Source organism: Sander lucioperca, chromosome 11, assembly GCF_008315115.2.
Source record: "Sander lucioperca isolate FBNREF2018 chromosome 11, SLUC_FBN_1.2, whole genome shotgun sequence".
Lineage (NCBI taxonomy): Eukaryota > Metazoa > Chordata > Actinopteri > Perciformes > Percidae > Sander > Sander lucioperca.
In genome coordinates this window covers 30,366,354-30,389,759 of record NC_050183.1, presented here as the reverse complement: position 1 = coordinate 30,389,759, position 23,406 = coordinate 30,366,354, and the positions used below count along the sequence as shown (strand labels likewise).

Here is a 23,406-nt window from a genome sequence, read left to right as displayed (position 1 = left end):
TAGAATGAGCAGCATGAGTACAAGATCTCTACATAGCCAAGCACAGACACAATTGTTGATTCCACAATGGGATTTCCTGTTATCAAGAGAAAAACATGCTCTATCATGTATCATCATTTTTATCTTCAGATTCTGTGCTAGTTGTTACACATGAGGTTTAAAAGTGAGACTGCCATTTGACCAAATTCCCAGATACTTACAACATGAACTGATGTCATTTCTGTAACATTATGTGTATGGATTGCAGGGAGATTTAAATAAAACACATTTTGTCTTACTATAAGTCTGTGTTGGTGTAACTATATTGGGCATCTTTAACAAACTGTGCGCACGCGCAAATTTGTTCTTAAACTGTGCGTACGAACGTTTAATGCACAAAATCCGCCGTTTAATTCAATTTTGCCAATTTTCAACCATCTCTGTGTCACTGAAGCACAGGTAGTTCCCCCCTGCTGGCGGTGTCGTTAGGCATGTACAGCCAAAGGTCCCTTTAAATGTCAAACCATTTCTTTTTTAATTGAGCCACAGTCCTTATTTTAGGAGACACAAAATGTGCCGCCTCGGTTACTGCAGCCCAAGCCTCTTTTTTTTTAACCATTGTCTTCCACTCTCGCTCCCGAGGAAACGCTCTCTCCATGATCACCCTAATGCAAAAGTATTTCCTTATATGGAGAAATTGGGCAGTAGCAGTTCGCTGATTACAAATAGCGGGCACGCACCTTTCAATTTGAGAATAATTTAGATTCACACTGCAGTGGTAAAAGCAGAACTGGCCAATGCCTACTTGAATCCAACAGTAATTTTGCGTCCCTTATTTTGTGCGCAAAGTGAGAACATTTCTGTGCACATATTAGTCAATGAGACCCATTGTCAATGTAGACTGTAATTACTAAAGGACCAAATACAGAGCCTATGCAATTGCAATGCAAATATGCCAATTGCATAGGCTGTGTTATATTATATTCTATGTGAGTATGCTTTAAACCAGTTCTGAGCATGACCATCCAAACCAAGAGAGTGTAATGTGTTTAGTAATATATCTGAATCAGGCTTTAATCCAGAACATTTTGAGACAATTCTCCATACAATGAAAGTTGCTTTTCCTGTTCATTAGTATTGGCAGTTTTCCTACAGGGAGGCAAAGTCAGTAATGTGCTGTGTTGGCCTCTGCTCTACATTCTCCACTTGTTTTCCAAGCAAACAGACCAATGGACAAACACAGCTTTACATTCATCATAGAACACAGTATATGAATGACCTCTATCCAAAAGCTTTTGGCAGCTGGGCAGAGCCACATCAGGCACATTCATGTGCCAGCTTCACCACAGTCATGCAGTATTTTGACAGTTTACTTCATCACTTGATGAACAGTTAAAATAAGGGGTTCATGTTTTTTTTGGAATGGTTCCTCTGGATTAGGACTTCACAGCTAACTATACCACTGACCCACTAGAACAGAATAGAAAAGTTGATGATATGATACATGTTTATTAACAATATTAGAATACATACTGAAATATCCATTAGATATACACAGTAGATACTGTATGTGGAGGTCATCCATAACTTCATTAAAAATAAACAAGTTCTATGAAACTTACGGAGAAACAGTTTGTGTCCTCCTAATTCAGCCAATGAGACAGCATTCCTCAGCATAATTTCTTCGGAGACTTTTTGTAGTCTCCCAATGCCAGACCTTCCTCCACAGCGCTGCAAATTGGGTCTGGCTAGTCCACACAGCATTCCGGGATGGGAGAAAAACATGCTCTGGTTTATTGGCATTTCTTTAAACCAATCGCAATCGTCTTGGGTGGCGCTGAGCGCCGGACAGAGCCATGGTGCCTCTGCAAAACAGCCTCTGGAAGGAACTTGTTTTGGTGGAACGTGTGTACGTTAAAAAGTTGTTTTTGTCGTGCAACAGAAAACTCAGATTGGACAGATAGTCTAGCTAGCTAGCTAAATCCTGTCTGGATTTACCCTGCAGAGATCTGAGGAGCAGTTAACCATAGTCCTCATAAATCCACCGGAGTTTAAAATTCCAACACAAAGAAAGGTAATGGCCATCCGGCCGATAAAGGCTAATCTTTTCAAGCTTTGTCTCCCTCTCATTCGGTCTTGAAATGCAGTCTTTGAAGAGGGGGCAGTCTAATTTGGGACACAGCTACAGTACCTTTAGTCTATATCGGCGACGGTTTATTTACGGGATAGTTCCGGTGCTGCTGGAAATTCCGCTGGAAATGTCACTCACTTTCCGCTTTCTTAGAGTTAACTTAAAACTCCAGTCGCATCGAGCAACATTAACCAAAGCCTGTGAGCAACGTTACAGGCTGAAAATGGCATGTTTTGAAGAAAATTTGGATTGTGCAACAAGGCAGGCCTGCTTGGTTCATTCAGGGAATGATTGTAAAGATTTACAAAGAATATATTTACGGCATTTACTCTCTAACTGAAATGTTTTGGGACCAATAGCATTATAAGCTAGTTAGCGGTTTGCTATGAAACTGGTCACATTCGATTAGCATGAAAACATATCCCAGAGAATGGTCGACTCGGTACACATATGTTATTAACCCCTAGGTTCATTTTGCGCCGGATTTGTCCTTTAAAGGTCATGAAAATTCATTCAGATTTAGCAATTTGATGATGAATCAACCTTAATTATTAAAAAGTGTCAGTATCGTATCGATATCGGCGATACTGGCCCTGTATTTACTTGATATTGGATCAATACCAAATTTGGCAGTATCGCACACCACTAGTCTACAGTCAACAAAAGAGCAGCCCCTCCTGGCACAGTGGTGACGTCCTACCTGTCCAGAGTAAGTGAGTATCCTGCTTATGCAGGGGTTTTGCCATTGCATCAGAAGGGATACATGAGAATGAAAATATTTTATTATGAAACCCTAAATGACTAGATTTTTTTATTAAACCTAGATTCAATAACAGATCAGATAAAATAAATTACAATAAGATGAGTAGTAGTACTTCAGTTATACCAACTGCCAACCAGTAAATACAACTACATACCGATATAAACTGTTTCACATCACAGTTCTTAAAAAGTATTGGCTATTTTAACTTGTATTCTTTTCAAATCTTGTAATTTGAACCTGTTTATACAAACAGGGGACATACATAGTGCAGCAGATGGGGTTGATACCCTCAGGAAAGTTAAGAGGTGAGGCGTAAATGAAGGGTAAGGAGTCTCAATGGAGCAGAAGAAAGAACAAATTACCTGCCAGGTCTATCATGATGTCTGTGCTCACAGAGTTAATATGAGCTGACATGTTGACATTCACATCAAGAGTTCTGCTCTGATGCTTCCTGCTATGAGAGAGCATCAGGTTAGACTCTCTCCATTTCACTCAACACTTCAACTTGTAAACCAACCCTCTCTAGCCGTGTTTCCATTCAGTTGTCAAGCTAATTTTAAGGGAACGAAATGTCGCCAAAAAAAAGTGATCCTGTAACTTATTTTTTGGGCTTTTGTTGCCTTTGGATTGTATTGGATAGTACAGCTTAAGACAAAAAAGTGGGCAAGAGAGGGGGATGAGATGCAGCAAAGGGCCACAGCTCGGAATTGAACCCAGGCCGCTGCAGCGAGGATTGAGCTTTTGTACATGGGGCGCACGCTCAACCAGGTGAGCTACCAGGACACCCCGTGATCCTGCAACCGCTGACAACACAACCAAAAACATAGTCATATTCATATTCCATTGTTTCACAACACGCACGCAGGCGCACACACCCACGGATCATGTTATCCTTTGGTATCTCAGATGACAGAGAAATCAGTCCAGGCTGACTATTGCACGTTTCATTTTCCTTCCTTGAAAGTACTGTAAATTTTGTTTTTGAAGGGTGCATGGTGTCACTGAGCACACACACACACACACACACACACACACACACACACACACACACACACACACACACACACACACAATTACAAATGCCTTGTACACAGAGGTTTCCTTGCACGGCAGCTGGATTCTAGCTATATCACAAGATCATGCGAGAGAATCACAGGATCACATCTCACATAAAAATCCATCTCGCCAGGCTTCAGGTACCGAACCAATCAGCGTCTGGTTAGTAGCTACTGGCAATTACAGGCGTGGTTTAGGTGAGTGTGGCGGCCGCGACCGTTCGTTCAAAACAACAACGGCGGACGTAATGGACAGATGGTTCATCCAATCACCTGCAAGGTATATTTTTGAAAGTGCCTGCCCTTTTCCAAACAGTTTCCAATGACGACTTCTCAAATGGTTCTGTGTAACACACTATCTGGTGCGTTAGGTTAACATAGAGGTGCCTGTTGAAACACAGGTATACACAGCTCTCTGCATAGCAGCAAAACTGCTCGGGCCGCCTGTCCATTGGTAGTCTATATCCACGACGTTCCACTCGGATGCCGCCGAAGATTCCGCCGGATGTTCCTCTTTTTGGCCGGATGTCCGTCACCTTCCGCTTTCTTTGTGTTGGCCTTCTAACTCCGGTGGATTTATGAGGACTATGGTTAACTGCTCCTCAGATCTCTGCAGGGTAAATCCAGACAGCTAGCTAGACTATCTGTCCAATCTGAGTTTTCTGATGCACGACTAAAACAACTTTTGAACGTACACATGTTCCACCAAAACAAGTTCCTAACCGAGGCTATTTTGCAGCGGCACCGTGGCTCTGTCCGGCCCATGACGATTGTGATTGGTTTAAAAAAATGCCAATAAACCCCATTTTCTCCCATCCCGGAATGCTGTTTGGACTAGCCAGACCTTCCTCCGCAGCGCTGTGGAGGAAGGTCTGGCAGTGCAAAACTAACCCATTCGTAGCCCCCTCGCTCTGACATCTCTCCATGAATGCATGCGTATAGGTACTGTTTGTGCATGTGTGTGTATTTCAGGCCTGTGTGTGCATAATGTGTAAGAATAACTTACAATAAAAATTATTCTTGGATATCAATAATGTATGTCTTCTTTGTCAATGTGAAGATACATAGGGATGATAAATCTGCTGCACACATCCATGTACCTACAGTGAAGCTTTGTCGGTCAGGGAATGTTTGTTCCTGGTGCAACGCATCAATGTTATCCTTTCACAAACACAATGTTTGCTTTTTGAAAAGAATAGAATAGAATAGTCTTTATTGTCATTGTACATGTACAAAGATGTTGAAAGCATTCGTTTCAGTGCATAACACCAGCAAAAGTGCGTTTTGCACTTTTGCTGATGTTATGCACTGAAACGTGAATAAATATAAAAGAGCCTCTAAAAGTCACTATAAAAATAAATAAAAAAGGTAGGTTTTCTTTTTAAAGAAAGTACAAAAACACACACATACCACACATACAAGACTTCACTGCACGATCATCCTTAAAACTAAAGTACACTGTAAAAACAAGAACTTGAAATTGCTCATCTTACTTAAATTTTTGATTAAACTGAAAAAACTTTGTTAAAGTAGTTTCTTCAACTAACTATATCACATTTATTGTGTAAAGTTAGTCTCAATGCAAAATGCATGGTGGCACAACTTTTAAATTTGTAAATTTAGTTGGACTTTGAGGCCAGGTCAAGTACTCAGGGTTTCCTGAGCAGTTTTGCAGGGTTTTTCATCCACATTTCAGTGTTGGACATGCAAGGACAGCTCACCTGATTTACCATTAAGTGCAGTTATGTCTTTTCGATAAAAAACATTCCTGAGTCTGTTTGTTTGTGTTTTAATTGTCCTGAAACGTCTGCCCGAGGGTAGTAGTTCAAACAGAGAGTGTCCAGGGTGAGATGGATCTTTTATTATGCTCTGGGCTTTTTTGAGGCAGCGGGAACTGTAAAGCTCGTCCAGGAAGGGGAGAGGGCAGCCAATGATCTTCTGGGCAGTGGTGACGACCCTCTGGAGCGCTTTCCTCTCCAGCGTGTAAAGTAATAAAACAAAAACATTTATATTTGATGTAAAGGATATTTCCACTGGATAACTCGCTTCATAAGAGTTGGAAATTGGCAACTTCCCCCCTTTAGCTTAGCACAGCTCCATTGTGACCATAAATAACACTGGCTTGGCCGAGTCATCCTCCTCGTCAAAAATTGTCACATCCGGTTGCAAAAACCGTGAAGTGACGCCTGTATCGCCAAACTCGAGACTTCAAAACAGCAGTCCACAAACCAATGGTGACGTCACGGATGCTACGTCCACTATTTTTACAGTCTATGCACAAACCCCATAGGACGTCACATCCAGCAGCAAACTTGACTAGCTCTTGTTGCATACATTTTCTGATAGACGGAGCAGGAGAAAAAGACACAGGATGGTCTTTTCTCACATTTTGTTGGTCTCTAGACACACAAAAAAGAACACATTCATGTTGAAAAGCCATGAAAAAAGTGCATCTTGCACAATATGATAGGGACATTGCCACTCATGGTCGGCACCTTAACTTCTTGGCCATCAGGACACCCCTAATGCCGCAGAAACGCTGTGATTGTTATCCAATCTGTCTGTTTGCACCGGCGAAGCTTTGTGACCAGCGTGGAGAAATACATGTCTGGTGTGAACAGCCAGGTGCCCGATAAGGCACGAATCTACACTTCGCAGAACTTCGTCCCTAGTGTTAAGCTGTTGTATTTTGGAGCATTTTGGAGCATTTTGGAGCATTTTGGAGCATTTTGATTCCCTTGAGTGTGTCTGACTAACATCAGCTTCATCTTTCTCTTTATCCCTCTAAACATAAGTGAGCTCAGATTATTACCTCCTATCTGCTGGAATTGTGTTCTCGCTCTGGCAGGGTCAATATTGACAGAGTCAGTGTGTGTGTTGTGAATGTACAATAATTCCCCCTCCAATAGAAGCTGAGCTGAGTTGCTCAACACTGAAAAGCAGACAAAGGGATCAGTCAGATAGCTTTACTCAGACCTCACACAGTAGGGGAAACAGAAGCATGGAGAGTTCCTGGAAACACACACACACACACACACACACACACACACACACACAGGTTTGCATTTGATTAATGTATGATCATGAATTTAGAAATAGTGTAAAATAAGCTATGCTTCAAATTAAACTTTTAAATTGCAGCTCCCTAATGTCTGTAATTGCAGTCCAGAAATTAGACAAAACTAAATGCATCATGGACCACACTTTGAACTGCTAAGTGGAAACTATGCAACTGAGGTAGCTTAATGTGCCTTCAGTGCCTGAAATGGGCCAGTACTCACCAGTACTGAGTACCGGCACTTTGGATTTTTGTCCACATGAGTACCCTTACTTCTTCCACTACTTCGTGTTATTAACAGTATTATTAATAGGCTGATATGTAAACCAAAATAGGCTATGTATCATGATTTATCGAGAAAAAAAAAACAGGCAATTCTATGTAAAATCAGATATCCAGCACACTCATAGCCCAAATGGAATGATTCTTTGATTCATGACCACATTTTCAGACACTGCGACGATTCATGTCCATCATGTCATGCAACTGCTGAATTAGGGTGCTGGCACTTTTTTTTCAGTTTTCAGCGCTTTCCAATTCAGGCACTGGGTGTGAGTAACCATTTATTTTACCATATACGTTCACAACCAGCCTTTGCACCAAGCTAGGCTAAACACAGACTCTTGTTGTTTTTTCATTACCCCTTCTGGCAGCGCTGTGTCAAACCATACAGCATTGATTTGAGTTTCCATTACCAGTTTTACCGTAATGTACCGATGTGCCTGAGATGGACCATCTCCAGAGTCAGTAACTTGCTGCTTGTAACATAGTAATTTCCCAATTTGGAATAAATAAAGTCTATCTATCTATCTATCTATCTATCTATCTACCTACCTACCTACCTACCTACCTACCTACCTATCTACCTATCTATCTATCTATCTATCTATCTATCTATCGAGCCAAAGCGTGAAGATGCAAATCCCTGCCATGCTGCGCTGACGTGTTGAGTCAAACTGAGTAAAGCCAAGCCAGCACATGCAAATGGAAAAGGCCTATCTATTTGCTGGACACACTGAGATGAAAATCATATAGTAATTATCAGTTAAGATAATATTATAGCCTACTCGCCAAGTTTATTAATAAGATCTAGTAACACAATAGCGTAAACAAAAGTCAGATGGGTCGAGAAACACCAACAGTCAGACGAGACAAACCAGCAGCTTATTCACAATATGTAAACCACTTTATATGGAGATCAGTGGCGCCGGCAGCTTTAATCCTGTACACACTGTTCGTAATTTTTTTTTCTGTGAGACATGCAACGCATCTAATGATAACAATGCGTAAATGTGCACAGGAGCAGCAGAGGACAGCAACCCTGTTCTGCTCTCTGCTTTGTTCACAGTAATCATTTTCTCATTAATAATACATTATTTCAACAACCCATCCACTATTAATCACAATGTTCATGTTTATGACTCAATCCGTAGGTAAACTGGTCAATCAATGCTATTTCACCAATAGATCATATATTATACTGTATACCTAAAATAGAAGTATTTTAAATTCAGTAAAGCACTGTAACGTGAACACATGCGAACGACAAAATCTGAACAGCAGTTGCTGGTTGTATTTAGCCTCTACAGAGCTCCGGGACGCCGGCTACCAGCGGCAGTTATTTAGCTGCCAATAGGTGACTGTGAGCCAGCTACAGGCACCACCAGATGACGGTCCTTTCAGGGACCGTGGTAGTGGAGTTTAGCCAGAAAAAATGAGCATCATGCAGCGATGAGAGTTAAGTTTAGGCACCAAAACGACGAGTTAAGTTTCGGAGAAAGATCGTGGTTGGGATTAAAACACTCCCGAGAAATGAACAAGCGTTTCCAGTGTGAAAGACTTGAAAGCGCTGTGTTTTATGTTGACACCACGTTGTGCTATTTCATTTTGAGATTATTTATTATTGTATATTGAAGTTCATAAATACGTGGTTTGGCATGGCTGGCCGAGTGGCCCTATATCCATGGTATTAAAAGGTGGAATTCATTCCTGCATGTTTTATTTTGCATGATCAAACCCCCCCAAAATCGCACCCTGGTCACAAGGTTTATATTGAACTCGTGCTGAACTTTGATGTTAAAGCCGTTCTTGCTCTGTGTGTTTGGCCACTGACTTTGTCTTTATACTGAAGTATTATCTCTGTAGTTAAAACCCTCAGCAGAGCCTCTCATGACACATCACATCATCCAATGTTGACAGATGTAGTAGATAGGATTTTCATAGGCAGTTAACTGCCTTTCAGCAGGGCCTTGTGCACACATGAGGACTTAAGCTGCACACCATTATCCTTGTATTGTGCTGCACACACGCCTCAGTGGGGAATTCACTGTAATGGCGAAAAAGAGGTGGAACAGAATCTTTGAAGTGTGTGTTTCTGGCTTAATGCTAGTTAAAACAGGGAGAAGGAATTTCCTTAAAATGAAACTAAGATAATGAATTTCATTATTTCATTATTAATTACATAATGCATGTTAAGCCTATATTTGTTTCAATTTCTATTTATGGCAAAGGAACTAACTATGAGTGACTTCATTCGTTTTTATCGACGATGCTAGTTTGCTTGTTAAGTCCTCCTGAACAGGTAAGCATTAGCTTCAGGCTAATTTATCATGGCTACAAGGCACGGGCATTTTATGTAATTTCAACATTTGTGTATTCACATTTAATTAAATAACTAGAGTACCCAAGTTGGTTACTCGCAAAAACAAATAGAGACACAGCCTGGTCCTGGCTAACGCCGCCATGCTAACCCTGCTAACGTTACCGGAGGACCAGGCAAGCGGGCCACGGCTGTTTACATGTAGCCTGTTCAGTGGCTAAATTGGGAAGAGAGGACCGTGAGTTTGCAGTGTGTTTAGCGATTGTTGCCATTGCAAAGTGTTTTCAGTCGGGTGGAGAGGACGGCAAGGTAGTGTTATTTTTAGCGGTTCCTAACGTAATTCTAAGCCTAGGAAGTGTGTCTGTCTGTCGGGTGGAGAGGATGGCGAAGTTGTTGTGTTTTTAGCGGTTCGTACCGTAATTCTAAGCCGAAAAAGTGTGTCTGTCAGTTGGGTACAGAGCTCCGCGTGAGCACGGGCTTCTATGGCGTCAATATAGCCAGCATCTAACGTTAGCTACTCCGCTGTACTGTGAAGTAATGTCTGGCTATGTGAGACAAGTGTCTAGCAACATTGTTGTGGATGCTCCTTCAGCTTGCTTTGGAGGAGGGTCTGGCAAAGTGAGACTATGGATGCTGCGGTCTCAGCCTGGCAACCTCCGTGAACTTCGTGTGGGGGGGGAGACGACTCGCCAGTATTTTGAATTTGTACTGCAGTAACTATTTTAAACACTAGCTGTCAGTATTACATATTGCACCTTTAAGCAATTCACAAACAAATAATGGTTTTATGCGAGGACAGCTCATTCAATAATTTACATACTGATGGTATTTTTTCTTCATATGATCAGCTTGATCTCAAATATGTGATCTGTCTATGTGTTGGCAGGTTATATTTAATACATTCATTCTGTATCACCAGAAGGGTAGTTATGTGCACACTCAATCCTATATTTAGGCCAGGTGCAGGATAGCATATTTAGCAAAGGATAAGAATTTGCACATTGATTGTTGCACCCAAACTTTATTTGACTGAACTTAATACTGAGTCTTAGCTAGGAGACAGCTAAGAAGATAAAGGGTACGGTATATAATGATGCATAGAAAATATCACAATATATTTTAAGGTACAATGTGGAATTTCTACAAATTATTGCAATGGGCATGGTTTGTAGGAGGCGGGGTTTGGAGGGGGCGATGTTTGGAGGGAAACATGGGGGATGGAAACGCCCCTGGGATCCCCACTTAACTGTACAGTACCTCTAGTGGCAAACAGTCTATACGAAATTTTAACAAACACCACCATTTCACAGCGTTTTCACACTACTGAAAATGGCCACCACACCATAACAGTGGAGTGTGATGCGTAAGATGAGAATGCAGAGGTTTAGTCACGTAAGTCATGGCTGTAAAAAGACAATGGGTATCTGTATATCTTTGTCAAGCGCAAACCAGTACAGAATGCATCAATAAATTGTTGGGGAGGGTCATCCCTTTTTTCCATGTCATTTTGGAGGGTCATCCAAAATTTATCGCTGGTGAAGGGAGGGTCAGGTCTATTTTGATTAAAGATCCCAAAACTCCTCCGGTGGCCCCTGAAATAACAGTCCCTAAATGCTCCAGAAAGAATGTTCCCTTGTCTTGCTTCTCAACATCACAACAAAACAAAAAGAGCTGCGGCAGTAGGGGAAAGCAGCAGTCAGTTGAAAAAACTCCGACACAGAGAGAGGATACGAGAGGACGGGGAAGCCCGTCTACAAACCAATCAATTATAAGTACCTGGAGACGCAGCTCACGTATGTGATGGCGGCAGGACGTAGTTTTGTCACGTACACATCTTTAGTGCGCTTGTATAACTGCAGTGTGAAACCAAAACTTACCGGATCAAATGTATACAATGTAACAAAAACATGAACCATGGTCCGGACCTTGGTTCAGACTTTCAGGTGTGAAAGCCCCATGACAGACTAAAACCTCAACAATGGCTGCAACACTGCAAGTGAAACCAGATATTGACTTTCATTGATGACAGATATGATTGTCCAAGTCAAAGTGATTTGCATAGTGCAATGAGATTTCTATTCAGCTGCCAATTTTTTCAAAAATTGCATCCTGTTGCATTGTGGGAACAAGTTGTACTGTATATGAATAAAAGTGATAAATTACTCCGAACAGCAGCAATTTTACACTATTTAATTATCAATTATTGAGTAATAAGTAATGCATGAAATACACTCAAAGTGAAAAAAATAAGAATGCTGAGATCAATTAATTTGCTACTTAATCAAGTTACATGGTCCAAGGGGGAATACATTCTAAAATTCAAACATTCAATTTTGCTAAGGACCACAAATCCCAGTGTGCAGTAGTTGATGAGTAACTTTTAACAGACTGCATGTCCAAGAGCCAACCCCACTTCAGTAAGAGAGCATCTGTACAACACTGAGGCCTTCAGAGTGTCTCAGCCACAAACCATCAGGGAAACAGCTGAGTGAGCTGGCATGGGCTGGATTTAGCAGCAGGCCTTTAAACCATTTGGAAAAAGGCTCAGTGAATAACAGTGTAGGAGCAACACATTGTATGTTGTTTATGGTCTCATTTATATTATTTATTGATTATTTTATTGTGCACTTATATTGTAGGTGGTGGGCGTTTTCATAGCTGTTTGAGCGGAAGTGATAACATATTTCTTTGCTTCACCTGTTCACCTGAGTTTTTGGGCTTTGAAAGAGAGGGGGTGAGCCCTTGAGCGAACACTTTCTGTTGACTGCCGCACTAACGCACTTATTTTGACTCGCAAATTAACTTTACATTTGGTAACTGCAGTGCTAGTTGTATTTTACGTGTGGAGGAATAAATCATTGCAATACAATCTTGAGCGCGTCACAGTGTGTTTATAGGTCTCTCAGCATTTAGTCTTTGCTGGACTGCTTACAGCCGCAACAAACAGGTTGCAATATCCTCATGTCAGGCCATCTATCATTCACAAGAGGATGGAGGCTGGATGGCACTCAATGCTGCATGCAACTAGTCCCTTTGATTCTATTTAAATATGTATGAGAAATACACGACTTGTATGTTTGACCTGGTAATTCAGAGTTTGGGTTGAGCTAACATTTGATTTCCTTTACTGTATTTTAGATTTAGGACCTTGTGATGCCTCTTTGGTGTCATTTCAGTGTTTTTGCAGCTTAAGAAGCCTCAGCACACCAGACCCAGGTGAGCTGAGTTACTCTAATAAGTAAGCTTTAGACAGGAGGCACAAGTTGGAACACAACTCCACAATGTAGGCACCAAAACACTCAAATGGGGCAACCAAAGGGGCATCACAGACCTTTATTAATCCTATTGTTTGTTAGCTACATTTCTTGGGATTTTTGAAGTGTGTGTGTGTGTGTGTGTGTGTGTGTGTGTGTGTGTGTGTGTGTGCGCGCGTGTGTGTGTTGTAATCAATAGTGAAGTACTCAGAGTTTTGTCATTTTTTCCCATGCTGCTGATGTCAGAGTTCAGAAAAGACAATGATTCAAGGTTTCCTGGCTGTGCGTGTGTGTGTGTGTGTGTGTGTTACTATATTCGTGGGGTCCAAAAAACGGGAGTCCAGTATACTTGTGGGGTCCCGACAGCTTTGTGGGGCCAAAATGCTGGACCCTACAAGTTTAAAGGTCTGTTTGAGGGTTAAGACTTGGTTTTAGGATTAGGGTTAGAATTAGGTTATGATTAGGGTGAGGGTAAGGGTTAAGGTTAGGCATTTAGTTGTGATAGTTAAAGTTAGGGTTAGGGGCTAGGGAATGCATTATGTCAGTGACGGGTCCCCACAAAGATAGTGCCACGCACTATGTGTGTGTGTGTGTGTGTGTGTGTGTGTGTGTGTGTGTGTGTGTGTGTGTGTGTTGCTGAGTGAGGTTCATGCAGCTGTTTTGGTTTGGAGTTGAGAGTTCAGTATAAGTGCAGAGAAAACCACTGAGGCCAAGAGGAGTTCACTGTGACCTGTGTGTGTATGTGTGTGTGTGTGTGTGTGTGTGTGTGTGTGTGTGTGTGTGTGTGTGTGTGTGTGTGTGTGTGTGTGTGTGTGTGTGTGTGTGTGTGTGTGTGTGTGTGTGTGTGTGTGTGTGTGTGTGTGTGTGTGAGAGAGAGAGAAAGGGAGACAGAGAGAGAGAAGAAAGACAAAGATAGAATCAGATCCAACAGTGTTTGTGACTAAGTATCACTTTATTCGTGATGTGTAATCAGGTTTCATACATTCTTTCCCACTGTCGCACTAAATGCTTGCTCTTGGGGGAATTACTAGAATTGTTGGGTCCTTGTATATCATAGAGTGTGGTCTAGACCTACTCTATCTGTAAAGTGTCTTGAGATAACTTGTTATGATTTGATACTGTAGATAAAATTGAATTGAATTGTTGGTAACCTTTCAACAACTCTTGTGAATTATGCATGCATAGAAAATGAAACTGTGTGGTTTTAGAGGCAGTTATTTCTCACCAGCTGTTTCAAATTCATTCATTCATTGTAAATGAGTGTCGCCTCTCAATGAACTTTCGAGTTTAAATAAGGGTTAAATGAAAATATCCAATCTGAGTGATCTGATCACAAGCGGATACAGATGTTCCTGCTCTTATGTCGTCTCCTTTTGTTATTTATTAGTCTTGCATTGCCAGACCTATCCCCACAGCGCTGTGTACATGTGTGGTGGCCAAAAGTGGCCAAAGCAGCAGCTGAAAAACGGTTTAATTTCCTATAAATTCTTCACAATAAAAGTCCCTGGTTATTTAGTTATTTAAATGCTTTTATTTTGAAGCAGCAAAATCAGAAAATGTTGGGTCTTCATCAGCAGTAACTTAACATAAACATGGAACGTAAAATAATGCAGATATAATACAGAAACTAAACCTCAAACCACAGAGATTCAGTTAGAAGCTACAAATGTACTGAAAGCTGAACACACAAAGACTTTTAAAAACATCTTTTTCTGCTGCACAGACTCCGCTGCCCATCAGTAGACATCCTTATTTCCGCACATAGACAGACTGTAGGCAGCGCTTTTTCTTTGACGCTAGTCATGGCACGTTTATAATGTATGATTTATGTTAGAGTAACAAACTGACATTTATACACACACTCACACACAACCAGCTTATTTGCAAACAAATGATGTACGTGTTTATTTGCATATAGAGCAGGGAATGGAGATCCTATCACAAGTGGTCACTCAGGATGCATTTGGAGACACATTCTGCTGCCAGGTGGAAACACACACACTTAGAGCTGTCCACTTGTGATCGGATCACTCAGGACAGATGTTAAAACCAGCTGAAAACAGGCCCAATGACTATTTTCTCTTGAAAGTTAAAGAGCTGCATATTATGCTTTTTGGCTTTTTCCCTTTCCTTTATTAGCTGTGTTCAAAACCGTTCCCTATCACGGAAATAGTGAATTATATACACCATTTTGTAGTTAATTTCATTCACTATATAGTCCATTATAAAATACCCACAATGCACTGCTGATTTGAGTGTACATACGATGTACCCTACATTTTACTCCACAATATATTATACCACAATGCAACGCGGCCGTGTTTTCCCGGAGGAGAAGAAGAAGCAGATGTCACCGCGAAAACTGAAAAAGAGAAATGAGCTTACCTCATGGGTGTTCGGTTTGTTTCAGGGACGTATTAGAAGTATTTTAGTTTTTTGTTTGGTGGTCGTTCACTATATAGTTCACCATTTAATAAACACTATATAGGGAATAGTGAGTGAGTGAATGACGGAGCAGTTTCGAACACAGCTATTGTGTTATAAATCTTTGTTGTGCATGTTATAGGTTTACAAAGTGAAAAAGCCCAAAGTCCACCCCAAAGGGACTTACCATCTCCAACAGAAAGCACTGTTCACAAACTGCTCCAAACAGCTCTGTTGTAGTCCAGCCTTTACTTCAGAGACAAACATGTGTCATTTTGCATCACTTTGTAACACACGTTATAATGCTCGCCTAGCTGCTAGTGTGGCACCCTCTCAAATCAAGCTAGTTAGAGCGGAGGCCCGAAGAGTTCAGATAGCTGTATCGCCATGTCCAGGAGACAGTGCAGAATTAAAACGTTACGTATGAAAGATTAATTTGTTAACATTTAAATAACTTACCACTCTGAAACTTCTTACTCCAGTCTAGCTTGCGAAGCTGTTTCGGGTAGTTCTGCTTGTGTTTTGGGATCAGACTCCAAAGCCATGGTTACCGGCTGAAGCGGGCTTGTTTTGGATCACACTAGCTTGCTTGTCAGGGCCCGCCCTACTCTGCTTCTGACTGGCTAGTAGTCCTTACCTAGCTACTGCGCATGTGCGACTCCCAACAAAGATGGAACAGAAGTGAGATGCCTCACTCTGTAGCTAAAACGGAGAGCTCAACACACAGGGTGAAAAGAGGAGCTGCAGCAATGTGCAGTACAACAAAAATATGATGTTTTTTAAAAGTTAAACCATGTAAACCTATTCTGGTACAACCTCTAAATACAATTATGAACCTAAAAAGTGAGCATAATATGAGCTCTTTAAAAGAAAGTAAAACTAAAAGAAATAAAAAAACAGTGTCTATCACTGCACAAACATCACACCCGCCCACAACGCACACAGTTCTATTATTACAAAATATTGTTGGCACAGAAACTTTTCCAATTAATACATTGCATAGCATGCTAGTTGCCTGATAAGAAAAGCGTGTCGATATGCGTCCATGTTGCTGAACCACTGAGTCACTGTACTATCACAGGAAAGTGATTCAACTCTGTCTTTTTATCATCTACCTTCATTAGTGAAAGATATCTCATATATCAGTCCCTGCACAGATATGCACAGCTATAATCTGAATCTCCCCAACTTTATTTATTGTAAATACTGAATGTGTCAGCACACTATGAGTTAGTATCAGCCAACTAATATTAAGTAGATTGATGTTCATAATATGTGTAGCAAATACAATGCTATTTTGTAAATTATCACCAAGCCTTGTGTGTAATCACCTTCAGTACTTACACTTATCTTGATGTACACAGTTACCTGTATGCACACACACTGAGGTGGGGAAACATCATGAGAAAGAATGTTCCTGTTTCTCCTGCATGTAAAGTTATTTAATAAATGTATATTTTACTTCTCTGAGCCTTTTGATGGATGCATAAACAAGAAAATCAAGAATATTCTGCCACTTTCAGAGCCGGTGTGTAAACATAAAGTCCTTATAGTGTTTACATTGCAACTTCTTTCAATGCCTATATTCAATTGACACTTCAACCCCTTTCAGTTCTTCAACTGCAACAGACACTTCAACTTCTTTAAATGTTCACACTTCAGCTGGCATTTTCACTCTTTCTTAGTGCTTCAACTTAAACTGACACTATAGTTCCTTTAAATCAGGGGTATCAAACATACGTCCTGTGGGCCAGAACCTGCCCACCAAAAGGTCCAATAAGGCCCACTGGATGACTTTGCAAAGTGTGAAAATTGCAGAGAAGTAATTAATTCCAATTCCAAATTAGAATTTAAAATGTTAGTCCACAACACATCTGCATGCAGCTCAAGTTTGCTGTCCACCTACAGAGGCCCAATGTAGTATAAATGCGCTGATCTTCTCCAAAACAGACACACAGACACAGACTGAATGGAAAATGGATTCAGTGTACTATATATTTTATAATGGATTTCCATGCAGCCATACATTTGGGCTAAACACGGTCTCTTGCAGCTATATGGACATGCAAAGAATTATTTGGGCTTTAACAGAGCCACTTGCTCATCTCTAAGTGTGGACCATGCTCACTATTAGAGTACATGAAGCCTCTGTTCCTGCACGGATGCATTGTTTGTTTTTTATTATTAGGAATGGAGTTTAGGCAAGGACTCCACACACACACACACACACACACACACACACACACACATTTTATATTCTGGCATTTGTCTTTAATAAACCGGTAACACTTTATAATAATGGTACATGAATTATCATGAATACATGCATGACTTCATGCATGAAAAAGCATGAATTCATTCATGTAGTACTTCATGAACTCTTTGTAATGTACAAGGATTAATAGTATCTCATGCATTACTTAATGCAGGAACAATACATGAATTCATGCATCAAGTAAGTTATTTGAATCATCATGATTTCTGATTTATTAATAATGTTTATGTCTTCTTCATAGGTAAATCTGACAGGCATGTGACAGGCTAAAGAAACTGAATTGTGCATGAGATACTATTAATCATTGTACATTACTGATAGTTCATGAAGTACTACATGAATGAATTCATGCTTTTTCATGCATGAATTCATGATAATTTATGTACTGTCATTAACTAATAAACTGTCATAAACTCAAAAAGGACAAAGAACCAGGCAGAGAAAGTGTGTAGCAGTGTACCGTGTTTGTGTATCCAAAGAGAGATAACGAGTGTGTGAATGTGGGTGTGCAGAGAAAGATAGAGACATTGTATGGAAAAGTAAAGTGTGTGTGTTGGTGTGTATATAGGGTGAAAGAACAACCACGGCATGTGAAGAGATAGCAAGTATAAGGTATGTTACAGTAAAATATAGACCATACAAAATTCAGATATTTGGCTAAAAATGTAAATCCTTTTTTAACCTGTGCTGGATTTTCAAAGGCGCAAGAGAATTTTAACTTTTACCAGAAAAGATGTGATTTAATATGATATATGTTATAACAGACAGACAACCAGGGGCGTAGCACAAGATCCTGGGCCCTATGCATAGACAGTCCTGTTCTATGTTCCCATGTCCCATGTTCTGCTCTTCATATGGGTTGTCTCAGTCCGTTTTTAGCACTAACGGTCGCGGAGATATTCAAGTAGTTTAGCACCATTTCGTTTTCTAGTTTGTGCTCACCTTTCTTTGAAAAGAAGTCAGTCAGCAATTGCGTTTCCTCATTTAGTTTTCTCTCCTTATCCTGTCTTTCCTTTCCTTTCTGGCAGCCTGATTTGGCTTTCTTTGAGAAAGACATTTCTATACCAGAAGTTTGCGCTCCACCTAGCACTCCACGTCTCCACCAGATGCTCAACTGAACTAAACAAAATGCGTGCAGGTGGACTAAACCATTTGGCGCATTAGCAAGGGGTGGGTGAAACCTTAGATAGTCTTTTTTGTATACCAAATGTAGTCAGTCAATCAACCAAGTTATTCAGCCAATACACTTTACATTTCATCTGACATGCATTATGAAATGTAATTAGGAAATGAAAATATTCAGGTGAAATAAAATATATTCCAGACTTTTCAAGGGCCCTCTCTCTCCTTGGGCCCTGGTAATCAGTATCGGTTTTACCCCCAGTCCGACGCCCCTGCAGACAACTACACCAATTTGAATGAGCACAAAGACCGATCTGTACCAGGCCATTCAGCAGAACTGCAACCCCTGCTGTGTTTGCTTCCTATATTCTTTTTTGACTTATGGACATGCAGTTTTTGGCAGACTCGAGTACGGAGAAGCACCCGAAAAGTCAGCAAAAAGGTTCCTTAGCCATCAAATGGTTTAGCAAATCAAGTAAAACAAAGATTACATTTTTAAAAGTAGGCTACCACACAAACTAAATTCTGCTTTGAGTGTTGCATAATTGTAGCCTGGATGCCAGCCAAACTTAGCCCCGCCCACAACATTTGAGGTCAGGAAGTTCGGTCTGGACTTGATCCATTGTGGAGCAACTATGCTCGAACCAGAGCTGTTCGGACCAATCAAATTGTCAGGGCGGGCTGTATACGATGATGGACAGATGATCACCAGTAACGGAATCAACCACGTCACCAAAGAGCGCTTGGGTTGAATTTGTTTACAACTCCATTGCTCTGATTGGTTGTAGGTCTATCCAATTGAGTGCAGAGGCATTTTCTTTTCTTGTTCAGTTGAAACACGCCCCACAATCACAGCCCAATGGAGCAGTATCAGACTCATATTCTGACTAGAATCTGAGTATGACGACGTCAGGCAGTTTGAAAAACACTTCCCTGTCTTTTTGGGTTTGGCGCACTGCTAGATTAAATTTATTGTGAACCTAAATTGATATGCGGGCCGGATTAGAACCTTTAACTGGCCGGGTTTGGCCCGCGGGCCTTGGGTTTGACACATGTGCTTTAAAGCAGGGGTCTTCAACGTTTTTTAGGCCAGGGACCCCTTGAGACCAAGTAGGGACCCCCCTACTGCATATATTGTATATAAATGAGCATATTAAACCGGGCCGAATGGATGAAAATAAATGGTCATTATTTATACATCATGTTTTAACGTCAAACATACATGTGGAAGGCACAGTGAATCTTTAAGCTTAACTGCACAGCTACCATAGTGGCTATCTTATCCACAGTAAACGTATCTTCAATATGTAATTATATATTTTTTAACAAATTTATTTATTTATTTATCTATGCTATTGATATGTTGGATTCATATTAATGTATATTTTCAGACATTTTAATTTTTGAAAAAATAAACTTCTCTCTGCTTTAAAGCATTAATATATTTGTGATGGCTCAGAAATGCATCAACAGGCTTTCTGTTGCTAATAAATACATACCAAAAGAGGAATTTGCTCTGGTTGGACAGCTAATGGCCTCAATTTCAGGTTCAGAATATACGGAGGCCATGTGTCAAGATTACTACAGGACAATGAGATGTGCTGCAGCACATGTTCTGTATTCGTCACTACTCTGTTTACTTTCCAATCAAAACACTGATTACACACACACACACACACACACACACACACACACACACACACACACACACACACACACACACCAGCCCGCCAACATCACCGTCAGCACTAGTGTACACCGCCAACACACACGACACAGGACCGCACACGTACATACACACTATGGGGAGATACACACACAGCGCCACTCGACTATCAACAGGAAACATCTTTTGCAGAACAGGAAGTGCTACTCTCTAATTGGTTGGGTGTGATTCTGTGAGAACTGTGTCTCAGCCAATCAGGGAGCTCTTATTTTAGGGGTAGGTATAAAAGGACAGGGGCTGCTCTGCTGATAGTCAGACAGAGGGTGACATGTTAGTGTGTGTGTGTGTGTGTGTGTGTGTGTGTGTGTGCATACTTTAATGTGAAGGCCTCTAACACAAGCCATCCCCACAGTTAACTTTCATTTGGATTTATGTTGTAATGTGATACTCTTGCTCCAGTGTATATGAGTCAACAGCATAGCAGCGCTCATGATCAAACTCCAGACTTACTCATGTTGACTGTACATTTGATCTTAGGCTTAGGCTTTGAACGCATATTTTAGATGTAGCTTGTGATTTCTTAAAGGAACAAATGCATACTGTGTGTACAAATGTAACTTACTGTAATGTATTCACCTAAGGCTGGAGAAGCAGACTGGTGAACAGAAGCTTGCAAATTTAATCTCCTAATCTTCAGGTGGAGAAAGTGAAAGAGCAGTAGTTGGCAAAAGGCCATTTCTACATCCATTTATGACTAACTCTGGGACATGCGCCAGGTTTCACAATTATTGAGATTATAAAACAGAACCATGCATAAAATACATGCAGCTTTATTTAAAAGGAAAGGGCTCTTTTAAATGGAAAGTACTTTTATTTTTGCATGATGCAAACTAATGTTTATTCTTTGTACCCCTGTCTGAAACATAAAACATTTGATGCTATAACTCCTTTGTGGATTTGCCTGCTTAGGGACTGCTGACTGCTGAAATTTAGATATTTGGGACCGTCAATGACCTTCCATTGTCCCTGTTAAAAATACAAAAACTGGTAAATAAATGCATAAATCTGACAGAAATAATGCTTCACAGGTGAAGTAGAAATGGTTTCAGTTATGATCTATAATTTGAGTCTGTTGAGTCTTTACATTACATTAGTGAGATGTCCATCATTCAGTTGTTCTTTACCAAAAAGTTGTTTCAAATTGTTGTACTCAATTTCTGTTATGTTCCGTTAAACATAAATACATTTTACAAAGTTTTCTGTGTTCTTCTTACATAGATTTAAATATATGTTTTTAACTTTACTTAAAGCACCCAATAGAGGTATGTTTAGTTTCAGTGAAATTACCCTTTTATAACTTAATGATGTAATGGTTTTGAGGATAGTGTCTGGGTCAGTGTCTGGGACATAATGTGGTTTATGAACAAAATCATTGTTGACTCTCCTTTCTAGAAACATGACAGCAGAGTTTGTTAAGACAACTTTTAATGATCTGTGTTTACATTCATCGCCAAAGCAGGAAGTAAGGCACAGTCAGGGAGTGGAGGTCAGGGTGTTGGATGGGCAGAACTGTCCCAAGGGGTGTGCGTATGGTGAGATTCAGTGTTGGGGAGTAACGGAATACATGTACCGGCGTTACGTATTCAGAATACAAATTATGAGTAACTGTATTCTGTTACAGTTACAATTGAAATAGTTGGTATTTAGAATACAGTTACATTGTTGAAATCAATGGATTATATGACGATGCTTCTCTGTTTCACGAGTTTATTCACTCTCTGAATAAATTAAGGCAACTCCATGCATTTCCCAGAAGCCCCAATATGAAAATGAAAAAATTTGCTATTTGCATGATCACTCATAGAGGTAGAGATGGAGAGGGAACCGGCACAACAGAGCCAGGGCAGAAATTGGTTTCTATCTGGGAAATTCAAATAGCATTTCACATTAAAGAAAGAACAGGGAGAACGAAATATAGCTGTACAGTGCAGTCTCTGCTTGCCAGCAACCAACCTCCTTTCAGCATCCAAATTACTCCACCTTCAACCAGAAGAAGCATCTTAAAGTAAGTTGTTTTTTTTAATTAGCCGAGGGTAGTCGTCTGCTGTAGTTTTACTGGTCACCTTGCTATTTTATAGTTGACGTGTGACTTTACATTCTCCTACGTGCTGATTTACTAGCCCCAGAGCCGTTGAAAGACTGACTAGCCCTGTTTGACATGCTAGCTAACGTTAGCTAAAATTAGCTCGTGGTAGCTTAGACTTCGGTTATATTTTTGTAGTATGCAGTTCGGGACTACAAATACAAAAATCTATCTGCTTATTCAGGTACACATTCAGCCAGTTGGAACAGAAGAACACACCAGAGAAACACCTGTTTAGTAAGCTGTATGTGATGGCCCCATTCCTACACTTATAAAATGCAATTCAATGTGGAAGCAACAAGTATTCCGTTACGTTACTCAATCTGAGTAACGTATTCTCAAATTACATTTTTGGGCATGTATTCTGTATTCTGTAACGGAATACGTTTTGAAAGTATCCTTCCCAACACTGGTGAGATCACATAGTGCCTCATGCCCCCAGGGGCCTTGCAAACGTAATATTTTTTCATTGAATCTGCTTTTGAACCAACATTGACTACTCAAAGCCTGAATTTGATGCCTTAAATTATAAATTATTATAAATATTATGTATAATCACGGTCACATAAACACATTTCTATTCATTTTTTTCAATATATATACAGTATTTCATTATTAGTGTTTCCTGAGTTAAGATCGTCCTGCAACATCCTGTGAGGGAATGAACTGAAGATAGAACTAATTCAAGTAAGAGGGAAAAACATACACACATATATACATACATACATACATAAATATCAATTGTACAATTGTCAAATATCAAGATAATGGTTGGTGGGTTGACACAATGTTATACGTATACATAAACTGTTTTGGCTAAGTGCAACGCTGCCATTGGAGCTCCACAGTGCAGCGTACTGTATGTTGTCAATGTAATTTATGTTGGTCATAGCCCTTTTATGTAGCATTTATGTAAAGGCTCTGAAAACATATTTTC

General features: G+C 40.3%; 1 long non-coding RNA gene across 1 annotated transcript; it reads right to left on the bottom strand.

The window, feature by feature from the left end:
- Positions 1-2,684: 2,684 nt before the first annotated feature.
- Positions 2,685-22,347, bottom strand: LOC118496288. The gene is made up of 4 exons (XR_004898832.1): positions 22,336-22,347; positions 15,451-15,453; positions 3,387-3,395; positions 2,685-2,760 (listed from the first exon to the last, which is right to left on the bottom strand). It is a non-coding gene; the product is annotated as an uncharacterized LOC118496288 (long non-coding RNA).
- Positions 22,348-23,406: the final 1,059 nt, after the last annotated feature.